General features: G+C 41.5%; 1 non-coding gene and 1 pseudogene across 1 annotated transcript; one reads left to right on the top strand and one right to left on the bottom strand.

The window, feature by feature from the left end:
* Nucleotides 1-12,309: 12,309 nt before the first annotated feature.
* On the bottom strand, nucleotides 12,310-12,404 carry TRNAI-UAU (transfer RNA isoleucine (anticodon UAU)). The gene is made up of 2 exons: nucleotides 12,367-12,404; nucleotides 12,310-12,345 (listed from the first exon to the last, which is right to left on the bottom strand). It is a non-coding gene; the product is annotated as a tRNA-Ile (tRNA).
* Nucleotides 12,405-14,086: 1,682 nt separating this feature from the next.
* LOC128980798 (5.8S ribosomal RNA) lies at nucleotides 14,087-14,217 on the top strand (annotated as a pseudogene).
* Nucleotides 14,218-14,783: the final 566 nt, after the last annotated feature.

A 14,783-nucleotide genomic window follows, 5' to 3' on the forward strand; every position in this document is an offset into this window, starting at 1 on the left:
GGGCAGCACATTCCAATGGCCAACCACTCTCTCTGTGAAGAACTTTCTCCTCACCTCCAGCCTAAACCTCCCCTGGTGCAGCTTGAGACTATGTCCTCTTGTTCTGGTGCTGATTGCCTGGGAGAAGAGACCAAACCCCTCCTGACTACAACCTCCCTTCAGGTAGTTATAGACAGCAATGAGGTCTCCCCTGAGCCTTCTCTTCTCCAGGCTAAACAGTCCCAGCTTCCTCAGCCTCTCATAGGGCTTGTGCTCAGGGCCTCTCCCCAGCCTCGTTGCCCTTCTCTGGACATGCTCCAGCAATTCAACATCTTTCCTAAACTGAGGGGCCCCGAACTGGACACAGTACTCAAGGTATGGCCTAACCAGTGCTGTGTACAGGGGTACACAGCACTGCTCCTGCTTGCCAAACTATGCCTGATGCAGGCCAGGATGCCATTGGCTGTCTTGGCCACCTGGGCACACTGCTGGCTTATGTTCAGCCAGCTGTCAACCAGTACCCCCAGGTCCCTTTCCACCTGGCTGCTCTCCAGCCACTCTGACCCCAGCCTGTAGCTCTGCATGGGGTTGTTGTGGCCGAAGTGCAGCACCCGGCACTTGGACTTGTTGAATGCCATGCTGTTGGACTCTGCCCATCTGTCTAGATGGTCAAGGTCCCTCTGCAGAGCCCTTCTACCTTCTAACAGATCAACACCTGCTCCCAGCTTGGTGTCATCTGCAAATTTACTGATGATGGAGAGGCAGAACTGTACTAGAGTGTAACCCAACGTCTGAACTTTGCTTTTACTTCTACTATTATTTTGTCCTCTAGGAAAACAAAAAAGAAAGAAAGGATGAAGTTTTCTTCATTCACTGAAAAACCAAGTTCTGAAGTAGGTAGGCTACCCAAAGAGCCCACTAATGTAGTCAATATACTTGTTACTACCTAACAGCTGCAGGGGCATAACCTGCAAGCAGAGCATGGTTTTTAACCTTTCTAAATGTTACAGTGCTGGACTTTGTTTCTATTCATTATTGCCCTGTGTTTTGTGTTGATATCTCCATCAGTGCTGCTGGTTGGAATGCAGTACTCTCGAACGCATCTTATGTCAAACCTAAGAATGGTCTTATATTCTCCCAAAGAGAACACATGACAAATGAAACAACTTACACAATTTAGGATTATGTACATAGTAGTGTGCAGTACATCACAGACAGATGTCTATGTAGAACTAAAAGACGGAGAAGAGGGTTTTTCCTGACAAGGTCTTGAACTCACTCCTTTCCTTTAATAACAGGAACAGTTTTCATTTCCTCCACTGTCCTGCTGGAACTCCTACAAATCAGTGGGGAATGTGGGGCAGGCAGGGAAAACCTCTCCAGTATTGCCATAATTGCTAGAAGTTGACCAGAATAAATGTATAATCAAGCATGTGTTTTGTATATGATGCAACATTCTCAAGTTCTCACAGGCAAAAATTAACTATTGCATCTGAACCTCAGAATGCTGTCAAACAGTTGATAACTTTTAATGTACATCTGCCTAGTTATGGACTCAAATGATCAGGCTGTCTGTTGTTTAAAAGGTGTAGTACAAACAGGACTAGAAAAGTCAGCAAATTTTTTTCCAAAAAAGGAAGTGGGAGTGGTTTGCAGTTTTAAAGACATAATACTCAGGGAGTCATATGCAGATCTACACATGTGGTTCCAGTTCAAAGTCTTGCATCTTTAAGTGATTTGCTAATATTTTTACAAATAAGAACACTCCTATCAAACAGTCTTCCACTGTTTCAAAACAATTACTTAAAGAGTTAACAGAAAAGATTTAGGTACAATCACATTGCTTTTCAGTACAGTATTTCCCTATGCAGCAGTGGTATTTTCCATACGAAAGATCCAAATCTCAAACAATAACCAAATATTATAAGCTACTAAGATCTCTATTTCAAAACATTTTAGAAGAGGTTTTGGGTTACTTTTTAGCTAGCAGCCTCCTATCAGTCTAAGGAGCAGAGCTGCAAACCACTCCTGGAAAAATGAAATTACACAATGCAATGCTGCCATCTGCTGAATACCAGTTGTCTTAATCTTCTAATTATAATTTCCAAATATAAGTTACAGAAGTTACAGGCTTTTGAACGTTCAAAGCTCTTTACACCTATTTAATCTGATCAATTTGAAAAAGAGTAACGATTTTTTTTTTTTGATGAAGCATTTGTGCTTACAGATACAAGGACACCCATAAGTAGCTCTACTTCCCTCTAATGAGATGGCCATCCCACACTTGGCAATAACCCACATTTCCATGTGTTAAGTATAACAAAGCACCATAACTTTGGTTCCCCAGAAGCAGCAGGTACCAAAAGCAATGTTTCATGCATAGTGACAACTCTGGAATAGAGCATCCAAGCCCATGGGTTTCTCTGTCTATGCAGAAATTAAAGCTGCATATCAGGGTGGACATCATCATCTCCAGCAGCTTGGGCTGTTGTTCCAGTTACCAATGATGTAAACAAGGGTTGAGACTTGTTGGAAAACTTGTGTTTTTAATTGATTTATATTTTCTTGCATCTGGTCACAGAATAATTTTGCCAAGAGACAATGTTTTTCATCCATGGGCCAAACCCAAGTGGTTAGCAAAAGCCACTAAAGAAAAAAAAAAAGGGAATTCATGTGAAAGGCCACAACATTGTTTTCACTTTTACCTAGATTAGCTGCAGTATCTACATTTAGGCACATTTACAAAGCTCACATAGTTTGGTCTGTCTTGCACAATTTTTACCCATGACAGTCTGACATTGATGCCCTGGCCTATAGTGTTTGATGGGTGTTTCTCAGATAAATGACACTAAAGAGTTCCTCCTAGCAAAATATTTAAATTACACAGTAGATATCTCATACATACATTTCACCAGTATAAATCTGAAGAAACTCAGTTGAGTGAACATAGACTTCAATTTCTATCGGTGTAAACAAGCCAAGGATGTGAGCCACTGTACCAAGTTTAGTCATGCATGGCTTTACCAGACACAGATGCTTGACAGTACAAGCCTGATTTGTCTCTGCCTGGCACTGAAGTAAACAAGAACAGAATTATAATATAACATTACTGTATTAGAATGCTAATTGATAATCACTTTGAAAAGGCTGTAAGCAAACTAATGTGGAACACTGAACAGAAGAAATCAGTCTCTTCTATATACAGGAGGACAAACAAACTCATCAAATGATGAATGTTACACAGCCTACCCCTCTTACCATCTCTTGTTTCTCCATTAGAAAAATTTATCCTCAACCACATCATTTAATTTGGTGCAGCTACACAATAATTATGATAAATTCATGCTGCACCATTTACATTGATAAAAGGAAATTAACAGCAGATTCCAGAAGCATTTTACTGACTTAATTCCAAGCATAAACTCCTAAGTGCTCCACTGATACGTCAGTTTAATTGCGGTATGAATCACATGCCAAGAAATACTATAAATTATGTATTTTAAGGCAATCTTTATTCTAACAATGCCACCAAAAGAAGGCAAAACCCACTCATCCTTAGCTTCATTTTCTTATAGGATGAAGACAGTCAAATTTTAGGCAAAAAACCAGGAGTCAGTCCAAAAAATTGTATGTAGTAAGCTGACATTTTGCACTTAAATTGATAATTTGTGAACATAGCATTATTTAACAATGACAGAAGATGAAAAGAGTTTATCAGTAAAATAAGACACAAACAGAAAACATAGGAAACACAGTCACAGCAACACTAAGCTACGGCAAAGACTCCTTTATTCAGAGTAGCTCATAAATACCTGATCAGTAAGCAATGATCAAAGGAGCATTTTTTCCAGATCATTAGCCATGTTTACAATTCCAAGCCAAGGAAACAATAAAGACAGTAGGTCTGATTAGGCATGAAATAGAGACATCAACAGCTTTTTTTTTTTTTTTTTTTTTTTTTTTTTTTTTTTGTGTCTTGTTATAGTGCAATGGGCAACACAAAGTTGCAGACATCAAATGCTACAGGACTAAGATTTGTAGGTCTGAAGTTACCTCAAGATTTCTTGCAGCAATCAGCATGGGTAGACTTGAACTGACCACTAACTAGAACTTCATGGTCCATTGGTGATCCATGAAGAAAACATCTGCCCTAACAAAATGATAACATGAGACTCAAGTGCAGGATGTACAGCACACAAGGAACTAAAACATTAAAATGCAGGATCAAGTTTTCCTGTAATTTCAATGGATACAGTTCCACTAACAGTGTTTTTTGCTTTGTTTTCGGTGCATTTTTCTTTGTTTTGTTTTGTTCTTTGTTTTTTAAAACCTCCCACAGAAGCCAAGCCAGATGACTAGACGTTGCTAGTACTAATCCTCCTAATACCCCTTCAAGACTATTTATTGAGTGGGACAGATAAAACCAGCACTTTTGTAGCTTGTAATCACTACCAGGTTTTTTCCCCATTTTGTACCAGTTATAATTTTCTTTCAGGATACATCTCCAAGGTGCACTGTTCAGATCTACCCTAAGATATTACTTAGCTATTGCAAGTACAATTGAATTTATTTCAACTGTATCCAAACCACAGTTGTTACTGGAAACTTCTGTTCTAAGTTACTTTTCAAATTGACCCTTAAGCCCCACCTTCTTATATTGTGCAGCAGTTATTTAATGGAGTAAGCAACAGGAATTTTCACTCCATCATTACATGTATCGACTTCCAGAGAAAACTAGAAATACAACCAGGGTAGGTGCAGTATACTGCACCTGGGAAGGAATAACCCCAAGTATCAGTACAGGTTAGGGGCTGACCTGGAAAGCTGGAAAGCAGCTCTGTGGAAAAAGACCTGGGAGGCCTGGTGGACCAAAGAGTGACCATGACCCAGTGACATGACCTTAAGACCAAGAAGGTAAATGGCATCCTGGGGTGCACCAAGAAGAATGGGGCAAGTTGAAGAGCATTCTGCTCCTCCTCTACTGTGCCCTGGTGAGGCCTCACCTGGAGTACTGTGTCCAGTTCTTGGCTCCCTGGATCAAGAGAGACAGAACTACTGGAGAGAGTACAACAGAGAGCTACAAAGATCATTAGGGAACTAAAACATCCTTCTTATAAAGAAAGACTGAAAGATTTGGGGCTTTTTAAGCCTAGAAAAGACTGAGGAAGGAAATCTTATCAAGGCTTATAAATACTCAAAGGCTAGGTGTCAGGAGGATGGGGCCTATCTTCAGTGATGCCCAGTGACAGGACAAGATGTAATGAGCACAAACTCAAACATAGGAAGTTCCATCTAAATATGAGGAGGAACTTCTTTGAGGATGGTGGAGCACTGGAATGGGCTGCCAGAGAGGTGGTGGATTCTCTACCTCTAGAGTCATTCAAAACCAAAAAAACCTTCATGTGTATTAGATCACCTACCAAAGGAGTGTTATGCTGATTATATCCTCCAATCCAGTGGCCACTGAACAGAATGTCCCCTCTAAAATGATGCCTGCCAAGCACAGCACTGTTCACATGATTTACTGATCAATGCGCAGTATACATACATACAAAGAAGATAATTCTGTCCTGATTTCAGATGTCATCCAAGAGGACTGTTTCCACAGTTTCAGGAGTGAAATGTTCCAAACTTCTGCTGTGTGGCAGTTTGAGGCTGTGGGTGCCTTTAAGAACCACAAAGTTCCAGACCTCCAGAGAGGCCAGAGTGTCTAGGAGGTGGACTTGATGTATTTCATACCCTTAAGTCCTGCATCCCTATAAATCTGGCTGCAAAATCAATTTTCTTCCCTTTTCCCTCCCTCTCTCCTCCTGGGAAGGCTCTTACCTCTCTTGGCGAAGGAGTGAGGCCTGGTGTCAGCTTTGGCAATGCTGCCAATTCGGTGTGGAGGAGTCTAACTGGGGCCTGGAGTTGCCAAGCAGAATCTGTGCTGCATCACAATGGTGTGGTAGGCAAGGTAGAGAGCCTTGGTAGGGAGGGGACCTAAAAGCTTGGGTTTGTTAGCCTGGTTTAAAGGGAGGTTTGTGTGAAGCTTTGCCTTAATGAGCTTCTGTGTTGAACCCAGACTATGGATTTTTTTGTATTTTGTATGCTTTGTACTGTTGTATATAGTTGTGAATACCCTTTCCATTTAAACTTTCCAATCCTATCCAATCCTTTGTGTGAGTGATTTTCTTTTGCCCCTTTGGAAGAGGTAAAAGTGCAACCTGGCTCACTCTAAATCACAACATGCTGTTCTTCCCAGCAATTGTATTTTGTGGTTCTATTTCCATTTTCTTTACTATGTATGCATAAGCAGAAGGCCTGTCTTTGGCCTGAATTATTTACCCTATAATCCATGCTTCTGTTTTCAACTAGTATTTACTGCTGAATCATGCCAAAACCCACGCATATTGAATATTACTTTAAAGCCCCATGAATGTCCTGGTTTCCTTTCAGCCAGACATAAGTTTCCCATTACTTTCAGTCAGTCGTTATCCTCTTATGGAACATGAAGCAAATTCACTGACATGAGTGAAAATGTAGCCATTCATATTATACATTAATACTACATTTCAAGAAGTCACCTCAATCTTGATTTCTTACTAGTTTGGCTTTTACTTTCAGAGGTTGTGGTGGGTGACAGACACTACTTCTGCAAGAATACTTTACAAATATTAAATTTGCAGTAAGAGGCCTGTTTGCTAGATATTCTTTACAATATCCAAATACTTAAAAGCAGGCAGACCAGAAGGAACAGCAGGCAGACATCCTTTAACAGCTCTGAGAATTTGTTCAAGTGTTGTAAGAATCCAGTCAAAGGACTACAGCTATTAAGAACCTGAAGAAAATAGTGCAAATACCCTGACTCTCTATTAATAAATTTGTCTTCAAACATGAAGACACACTATAGCACTTACAGTACCCCCCATGAAACAGAAGCCTCCAACACCAGGGAGAAAAAAAAAAAAAAAGAAAGAGGATTTTCAAAGATATTATCTATTAAGAACATAAGAAATAACAACGCAACCTTACCAAACATACCAAAGTGGTACTTTTTTTTTTTTTTTGGCTAGGTTACATTGTGGTCACAGAATAGCTAAATGAGAATGACAGACACAATCAGATACACTCATCACTCATATCTGTATTTTAAAAAGATGTAGACTACTATAAACCTTGCAAACATTTCAGTATAAGCACTCAAATTTTCAAAGCTATTAGGGCCTTAAATCTATATGGCCTTAATATGTATGTATTGACATCTATAAATCTCAATACATCTGAATGTAGGCATTTTTTACTAGCATTGATTTCAATGGGATACAGCTGCCACATTTAACTGATTCTGCAAGTCTCAAGAAGGAACAAGTACTTCTTAGGTGTTAGGGTTGGATCCAACAAAGGATTTGGCCTGAGCTGCTACTATCATGTCCATGTAGCCCCTCCTGAGCTGCTCCTGGAAGTGCAGCACCTCCTGCTGCTGGACACAGATTTACAGGAACATAGTACACAAGGTAACTGGCATGTCCCTCACATTTCAGTGTGAAACCCTTGGAGCACTCGACTGAAGCAGGAAACAAGTTGAGCCCCTCAGGAGGTGGGCAGGAATATAGGGAAATGTGAATATGGAGGGAAGCATCTGAATGAGTGCTTCCTGCCTTCCCTAAAATGGTGCCAGCTTCAAGGCCCCTCTCTATTTACTGAGGCTGGCCCACCCATGAGGGGGAATGTAGAGCAGGAGTAAGGTTGGTAGAGAGTCAGAGTGGTCTTGAGCATGCAACAGAGCAACCCTGGATCTAGGCGCTTTATTAAAGACACCCACCACTGACTTTGGCCAAAAGCACCCTCAAATCCAGCATGAGTTTCCTACAAAATTCCCCTAAATCCTAAGTGAGATGGGCATAAAACTTTTAATTACAGACTCTGACTGTCCCCTGCCATTTCAGTCACTTCCCCAGCTTGTTCTTTCTCTGGGTCTGGTTTAGATTGTTTCGCAGCATTTTGAGACTTTTCCAAGGTTTCAAATATTTAGGCTGCACCAAAATTGTTTGAAGAAACCAGGAGACTTTTTCCACCCCCAAAGCAGAGCCTAACACAGCAAACTCTGCATAAGCAATAAAATTAAATGGGCACAAAAATCCAGTACTGATTGTCCATTTCCTTTCTTTTCTAAGCCAGCAAGCTGAGCTCTCTAGCTCTCCCAACATCAGCTTCAATCCCTAGAGAGACCAAGGGGTCTCTTACATTGCCACACTAGAGTAACCACTCAAAACACACAAAGAGCAAAAACCTGCCCCTTGAGATCACTCTTTGCTTGAGCAAAATGTACAGGCCAATTTGCTTTCTACCGCAACTCTGTCTTAGGTTGGCTTGACTGGCTGACACTCGTTTGGTTTTCATTGCGCTAGGCAGTACATTCACATAGCTATAGCCAGACAAACCGTTTTTGTTGTTGTTGTTAAAGGTTCTTATCTATGTCCTCCCTGCTGCTCCCCCTATTCTCTGATAATTTTCTTTGCCTCCCTACTTTTTCTCTGTTGTTCTCATTCCCTCCTTAAACCGTCCCCTTCCCCAGTTTCAGGGTGCAATGCATGAATTCTTTCTCTTTGTGAGTTTGCTTTTCTATTGCTTTTAAAATTCTTTTCATTTCTTCTGTCGGCCTGTATTAGCCTAACTATCCCCTTAATTTTTCAGGCTTTCAAGTAAGTTTCCAATGTGACCACCTGACTTTTCCCCTCCCTACCCTCACCTAGTTTTTTTCCCCTCCTCCCAGCAGCTGCTTCCAAGCCTAATACCTCCATAGCATTGGTACCCTTAGTGAGAAGCAGCCATCTGGACTTCAGGCAACACAAAACACTCTAACTCCAGCTATTCTTTACAAGGAATTGTTCAAGAGAATCTATGTCGAACCTGCTATGCTGGCATTTTGACATGATAGTGAAAAAAACATGATACACACCTCGCTTACCTCTGTCACTCCAAATACAACTAATAAAGACTTTTTAATTTCAGAAAGGTCCTCAAGATGTTATATACAAGGTGGTGGTGGTAGAGAATCTAAAACATACAAACAAACCATCATCTATACCTCTTAGTGGACATTGTTTTATAAGCAACTTTTGCATATTGTTCGTTGTTGTACACGATGGAGCATTTGGCAAGCGATTTCTACTTTTAGGATGTCTGTGAATAATGCCTTTCTCTTTTGATTTGTGGGACCACAGTGCCATCTACTGGAAAAGTTATGAAAAGCAGACTGTTTTGGTTAGCTACCATTTGTAAAGTTAACACTAGAAATATTTATTACCTTCAGTTTCAAAACAATTAGATGGCTGAGGTCTTTTATCATAGGCTTTTATAGGAAAACCCAATATTATAGAAAGTTCCAGACCAATACATCCAAATAAACTTCAGTTAAGCAAACACACAAACACCAAACCTGTACTAACATACCAGAAAGAAAAGTTGCCACTTCTAGACATAAATGTCAAGAAGGGCTACCCCACATGAGCCTGTCTTTTCATCTCCTAGATCTTGCATCTCCCATTCCAGTGGGACTCTCTGTTTGAGAAAGATCACAGAGGGATAAACACAAAGCCCAGTCCCTAATCTGATTGCTACTAACTCTCCAAGATGAGGCAACACACATGTAAAGTTTCTTTGTGTCTTTATTACAGTCCTCTTTCTTTCCATGGTCAGTGGGATCTCAGCAACCAGAATAAATCTGTAGACTGTGCAGAGTCCATACTCAACATTAAATAAAGACCAATAAAGTTTTTAAGAAGAGGGATCTTCTTAAAATAGACCCTGGGAAAATTTCAGAGGAGTTAGGGAGATACAGGCTTGCAGGCACGCCATCTACACCAGGCAAATTAACAGAGAAATTAAGAACATGGCATAGGCTAAAAGAGGCAGGCCTATAGGTAACTCATGCAGTACAGAAGACTCACTTCCAGGAGCACCTATGGCCTGTCCATGCCTCTCACCAACTGTTCCCAAGATGATGCCAATGCTTCCCTGGCCACTGCCCACAAGGACAGTGATGAACTGGGCAGTGACTGCCAATTGTTTTTCAAAGTATAAACATACGGAAAAACCTTTTCACTGTGAGGGTGATAGAACACTGCAACAGGCAGGCCGTTTGAATGGAAACATTCAAAACTCACCTGGATGTGTTCCTGTGTGACCTACTTTTAGGTGATCCTGCTCTGGCAGGGGCATTGGACTAGAGGATCTTTTGAGGTCTCTTCCAACCTCTAACATTCTGTGATTCTGTAATTCTGTGAAGAGGTGGAAGGGGGGTGGAGGGATTACTTCTTTCAATATCACATTAGTATAGCTGGCACTTTGCATCACTCAGTTTCCTAAATAAATTAACTGTGTATTGCAAAGATTTAGAAAAGGTTATAGCACTCTCACACAGACATTAGGACCTCTCCCATAACGGTGTAAAGATGTTTGTACATGTACATGTATCAATATACATACATGTTTATATATAAACAAATCACTGCCAAAACAGAAGAGGGTAAAAAAAAAACCCAAACCAAAACACTTTAGTGTTTCTTTTCATATGCCTGTAAGACACAGAATTTTCAGGGAAAAGTTGCAAGTGACAGCCAGGGACACTCCACACTTGAACCCATCAAAAATTATAATAAATAACATCCCTTACTTCTACAGGAATTTCTTCTAAATCCTCATAAATTGTCCTGATTTATCATGATTTTCAGTGTGAAATTCCCATAGCAGAACATGTTTCCTTCAGGTGTCATAGGTGTCAATCAGGAGGTAAGGCCTCTGCTGCAGGAATGCAAGCGTCACCTCACATGGTGATTTTGGTTTTTTCCCTTTTATTTTTTTTTTTCAAAGGAAAGACAAAAATCATATTGGAGTGAGAGTAAAAGGAATGAAGCAGATCTTGTGAGGAAGGCCATAGCACCGTGCAGCTCTCACTGACCTGGCTGCTCTCTGGCACCACAGAGGCAAGTCACAATAAAGCTGTGCACACAATGAACAGCATTAGCTTCATGCACCTCTTATGTGGTAAAAATTGCACCATCACCCCCAAGCACACCAAAGCAAGACCCAAATTGCAAAACTAGCAGCTCCTCCTTGGTGAGGGAATGCAGGAGCCACCACCTGTGGCCCTGGGAATGGAATCCCTCTTCTGCTAGGTTTTTTTGTTTTATTTCCAGTTTCCTAAAAGTAGCACTTTAATATTTTAGTATTTCCAGCACCTCTGTAAACGTTCCCCTGTACAGTTTGTACTCTGCAGCACTGGGATGTGGTGCTCCTGTATGGAGAAAATGAAAAACTCAGTGCAAGCAAAGGATGAATTTTATTTACCCTCCGATAACATTATAGATTTCTCTTGTTGATTTATAATTCCTTATATTGATACACCACACACTTAAGGGATGACAGTGCCATCACTGAAATCAATGACGTTAAAGCAAAATTCAGATGGAACAAAGTGATAACTAGGATATGGAAGAAACGGCAATTGAAAACCTTATAGAGGCACTTCAGTGAGTTAAAGCCTGCAGAACAAACACTACTGCACAAATTTGGGCAATAAAGGCACCTTTGGCTGCATGAGCTTGAGGGTCTTGGTGAACTTTTTGATATAAATTGCACTGTGCATGTAGCAGACTAGATGTTAACACAGAGGCAGGTTCTCAAGATCCAGGCCTAACCATTCAGGCAGGGTCCCCCAGTCCTCTCTTTCAGGAAGCTGCCCTTTTCCCATGCCCTCGACACCTCAAATTGTGAAATTTGAAATTATTTGAATTATTTTCCTTCCTGCTACTTGCACATATTTGTAAAGTGCTACAAAAACAAAGACTGTCACTGCTGAAGGAGATAAAGGGGGTTAATTTTGTTACCTTTCAGTTGTAGTATATTTTTATTTACTTGCAGTCTGTATTAAGTGACACAGTATAAAATAACTTTTATTTCCTGCAAGTTCACTCAAGCAGCTGTTACAAGCAATGTTCATTCTGGCACACTGACAAGTTGCTCTGAACACACCCAGCTTGTGCTGATATGTGAGCACATATCCCTGTAACCAAACACACATGCAAATTTTAATATATACCCTCCACCCCTTCTGCATCACTGCATCTCCCTGCATCACTCCCACAAACACTGCCACCTGCAACCAGGAGCTGCCCCCACCATTTTGGGACACAGCAGCTATCACCTGCATGTTGAGGCAGACGGTGGGCTCACTCGTGGACCCCACAAATGCCTAACCTGCCCGCGAACTTTACTTTTTTTCTGTCTTTCTCCCTTCGGAGCTCAGCCAAGTCTCAAAAAAGCTCCCTTTCCTTCCAAAAAGCTCGATGCTCCAGGTGAGGCTCGAACTCACAACCTCGGCATTGCTCGGCTTTAGTACTGCTGTATAAGTACCGCGCGCTAACCGATTGCGCCACTGGAGCCCTGACGCTCAGCCCTCCCGAATGCTTTATCAAGGGCTCGCCCGTCCTCCCTGATACTTGTAAGTCCCCAACGCAGAGCAGCAGCGGCCCTGAGCCGCCGCGAAACCCTATCAAGGCTGCGTTTTCCTCCTTAACAGCTATGAACAGCAGCGCGGGGAAGCCGGAAAGGAGCTTGGGGAGAGCTTCGCGTGGGAGAAGGGAGAGCTTCCGCAGTACCCGAGAAAAGCCCTCCCACCCGCGTCTCCCTGACGGGCAGCCTGCCACCACAATGGCAAGAGGCGCGCTAGACAACGGCAGCACGGAGAGTCCTGCCCACTCTGCCAAGCGGGCGGGCCCTGCCGCGCGGGTCGGGACAGGAGCGGTGCCCGGGGCCGGCCCTGCGCAGGTCCCGGAGCGGGTTCAGTGTGGCTGCAGATGGCGAGTAGATCGCTAGAGCCACCTGCCTTCCCGCTGTTCTCTGGACATTGCTGTCAGCTGAAGCGGCCTCCACAGCTCCGTACTCCGGAAACGAGCCATCCTCAGTCCAAACAATGGATTATTTTTGTGTAGCAGTTTTGTGCTTCAGTAGTCTTGCACTTCCCTGACACCAGAAGCTGACAAACGGGGTCCTTACCTTTTGCATAAAGGGAAGGATCTGAGCTGAAAATGAGAGCAGAAATCTCAGCTGCTAGGACAGGAGCTGATGGATGTCAAGAGTCACTGCAAAGGAGAGTAGTAAGAAGAATCCAGGCCCCAGTCAGACCGCAAGATGTATGTATTTATTTGAGTCTCACAGAGACTGCAACACTGGCTTTTATCCTTGCCTCTCCAATACACTTCACAAAAAACAGATTTCATGGCCAAGTACTTCCAGGCCATTGAAACTATTTCTTAGCCCTCCTCCTCAAAAAAAACCCAAAAGAACACCAACCAACCAACCAACCAAAAAACACAAAAAAACCCCACAAACAGACAAAAAACCCAGCCAACAAAAAATACTCCCCAGAAACAAATTAAAAAGAAAACCAAACCAAAAAGAAACAAAAAAGCAAGCAATGTTCCCTTGTACCTGTTGTATGCATGAAGAGACCATTAGCTGCATTTTTCAAATCCTTTTATTTTCAGAAGATTGCAGAAAATGCTACCTCATGATAATAACCTCTGTTTCATACTAATGATCAATTTTATAAGTGAACTTCATTTTTTTTGATGACAACGTGCTGCTGTTTCTCAGAGGGCATCACAGAATCAGGTTCCGCTCTCCAGCAAGCCCTTATACAACACTGGCAAAGAGTGGATCATATTATAATGAATGCTTATGAACATATACTTTTGGTCTTACAAATGAAAGAGTTATCTTTGTTCTTTGGCAGAAGAGAATCCTAGTATTTTCAAACATACATCTCCAAACATTCAGCTTAAAAAGGTTGAGGGGAGGTGATGAAAAGAAAATGGATCTCTATTACTAAGTCTGAAATGTCTGTATATAGTTATCTCTGTACAAAAATACTTTAAATATATTATAGGTAACTGAACTTTGAGCAACTGCTCTCTACTTGCATTTAAATTTGAAATCTGTTTCTATACTAGACCTGAGGCATATTGTAGTGGGTTGAAACTACCCCCAACACAAAATTGCCACTTAGAAAACAAATGAAGCTCTATTTACAAGCAAAACTACAATCTAAATATGAAATGTAATGAATTCTTAGTGGTGGATCACTTGTCTCATGCATTGATGAAGAACCCAGCTAGCTGTGAGAATTAATGTGAATTTCAGGACACATTGATCATCAATACTTTGAACGCACAGGCCATACCTGTTTGAGCGTTGCTTTTTCTGCCAGAGCAAGGAAGCCAAAAAGAGTGTGAGTTAGTGTACAAAACTTAACTAGATATCTGTCCTATGGGATTATTTAGAATTTATTCTTTTCTTTTTACATCCAATGGTAATTTATTTACATTCTACCACTTTCTGTTCAAGATCTGTGGAAAATTTTCAAGGTACAGCCTGTAACTACCACAGGTATGGATACCCAAGTCTTGCCCATTTTTCTAACTCTCAGTTAGCTGTCTATCTAACAAGGCATTTTTTTTGTAGAGAGGTAACATACAGCAGCAGAGAGGAAAAAGAAATCTGTGGACAGAATAACTCTGCAATATGAAAATACGTATTTATAAACACTGGTCAATTATTAGCTAAGCTGCTGGAAGATTAGTACTCTTCACAAAGTAACCTTTGGCTGATGGACCTGTCCCCTTTGACACCAAATCCTGAAGTCACCTTTTCTACCAATCAATCCCCTGAGCTCTGGGGATCGAATCACATGCAGTTTGCACACAGAAAGAGCACTCCACAAAATCTAGAATCTCTGTCAAGAGTTTCACAGCTGGGGGACC

The sequence above is a fragment of the Indicator indicator genome, chromosome 2 (genome assembly GCF_027791375.1).
Source record: "Indicator indicator isolate 239-I01 chromosome 2, UM_Iind_1.1, whole genome shotgun sequence".
NCBI lineage: Eukaryota > Metazoa > Chordata > Aves > Piciformes > Indicatoridae > Indicator > Indicator indicator.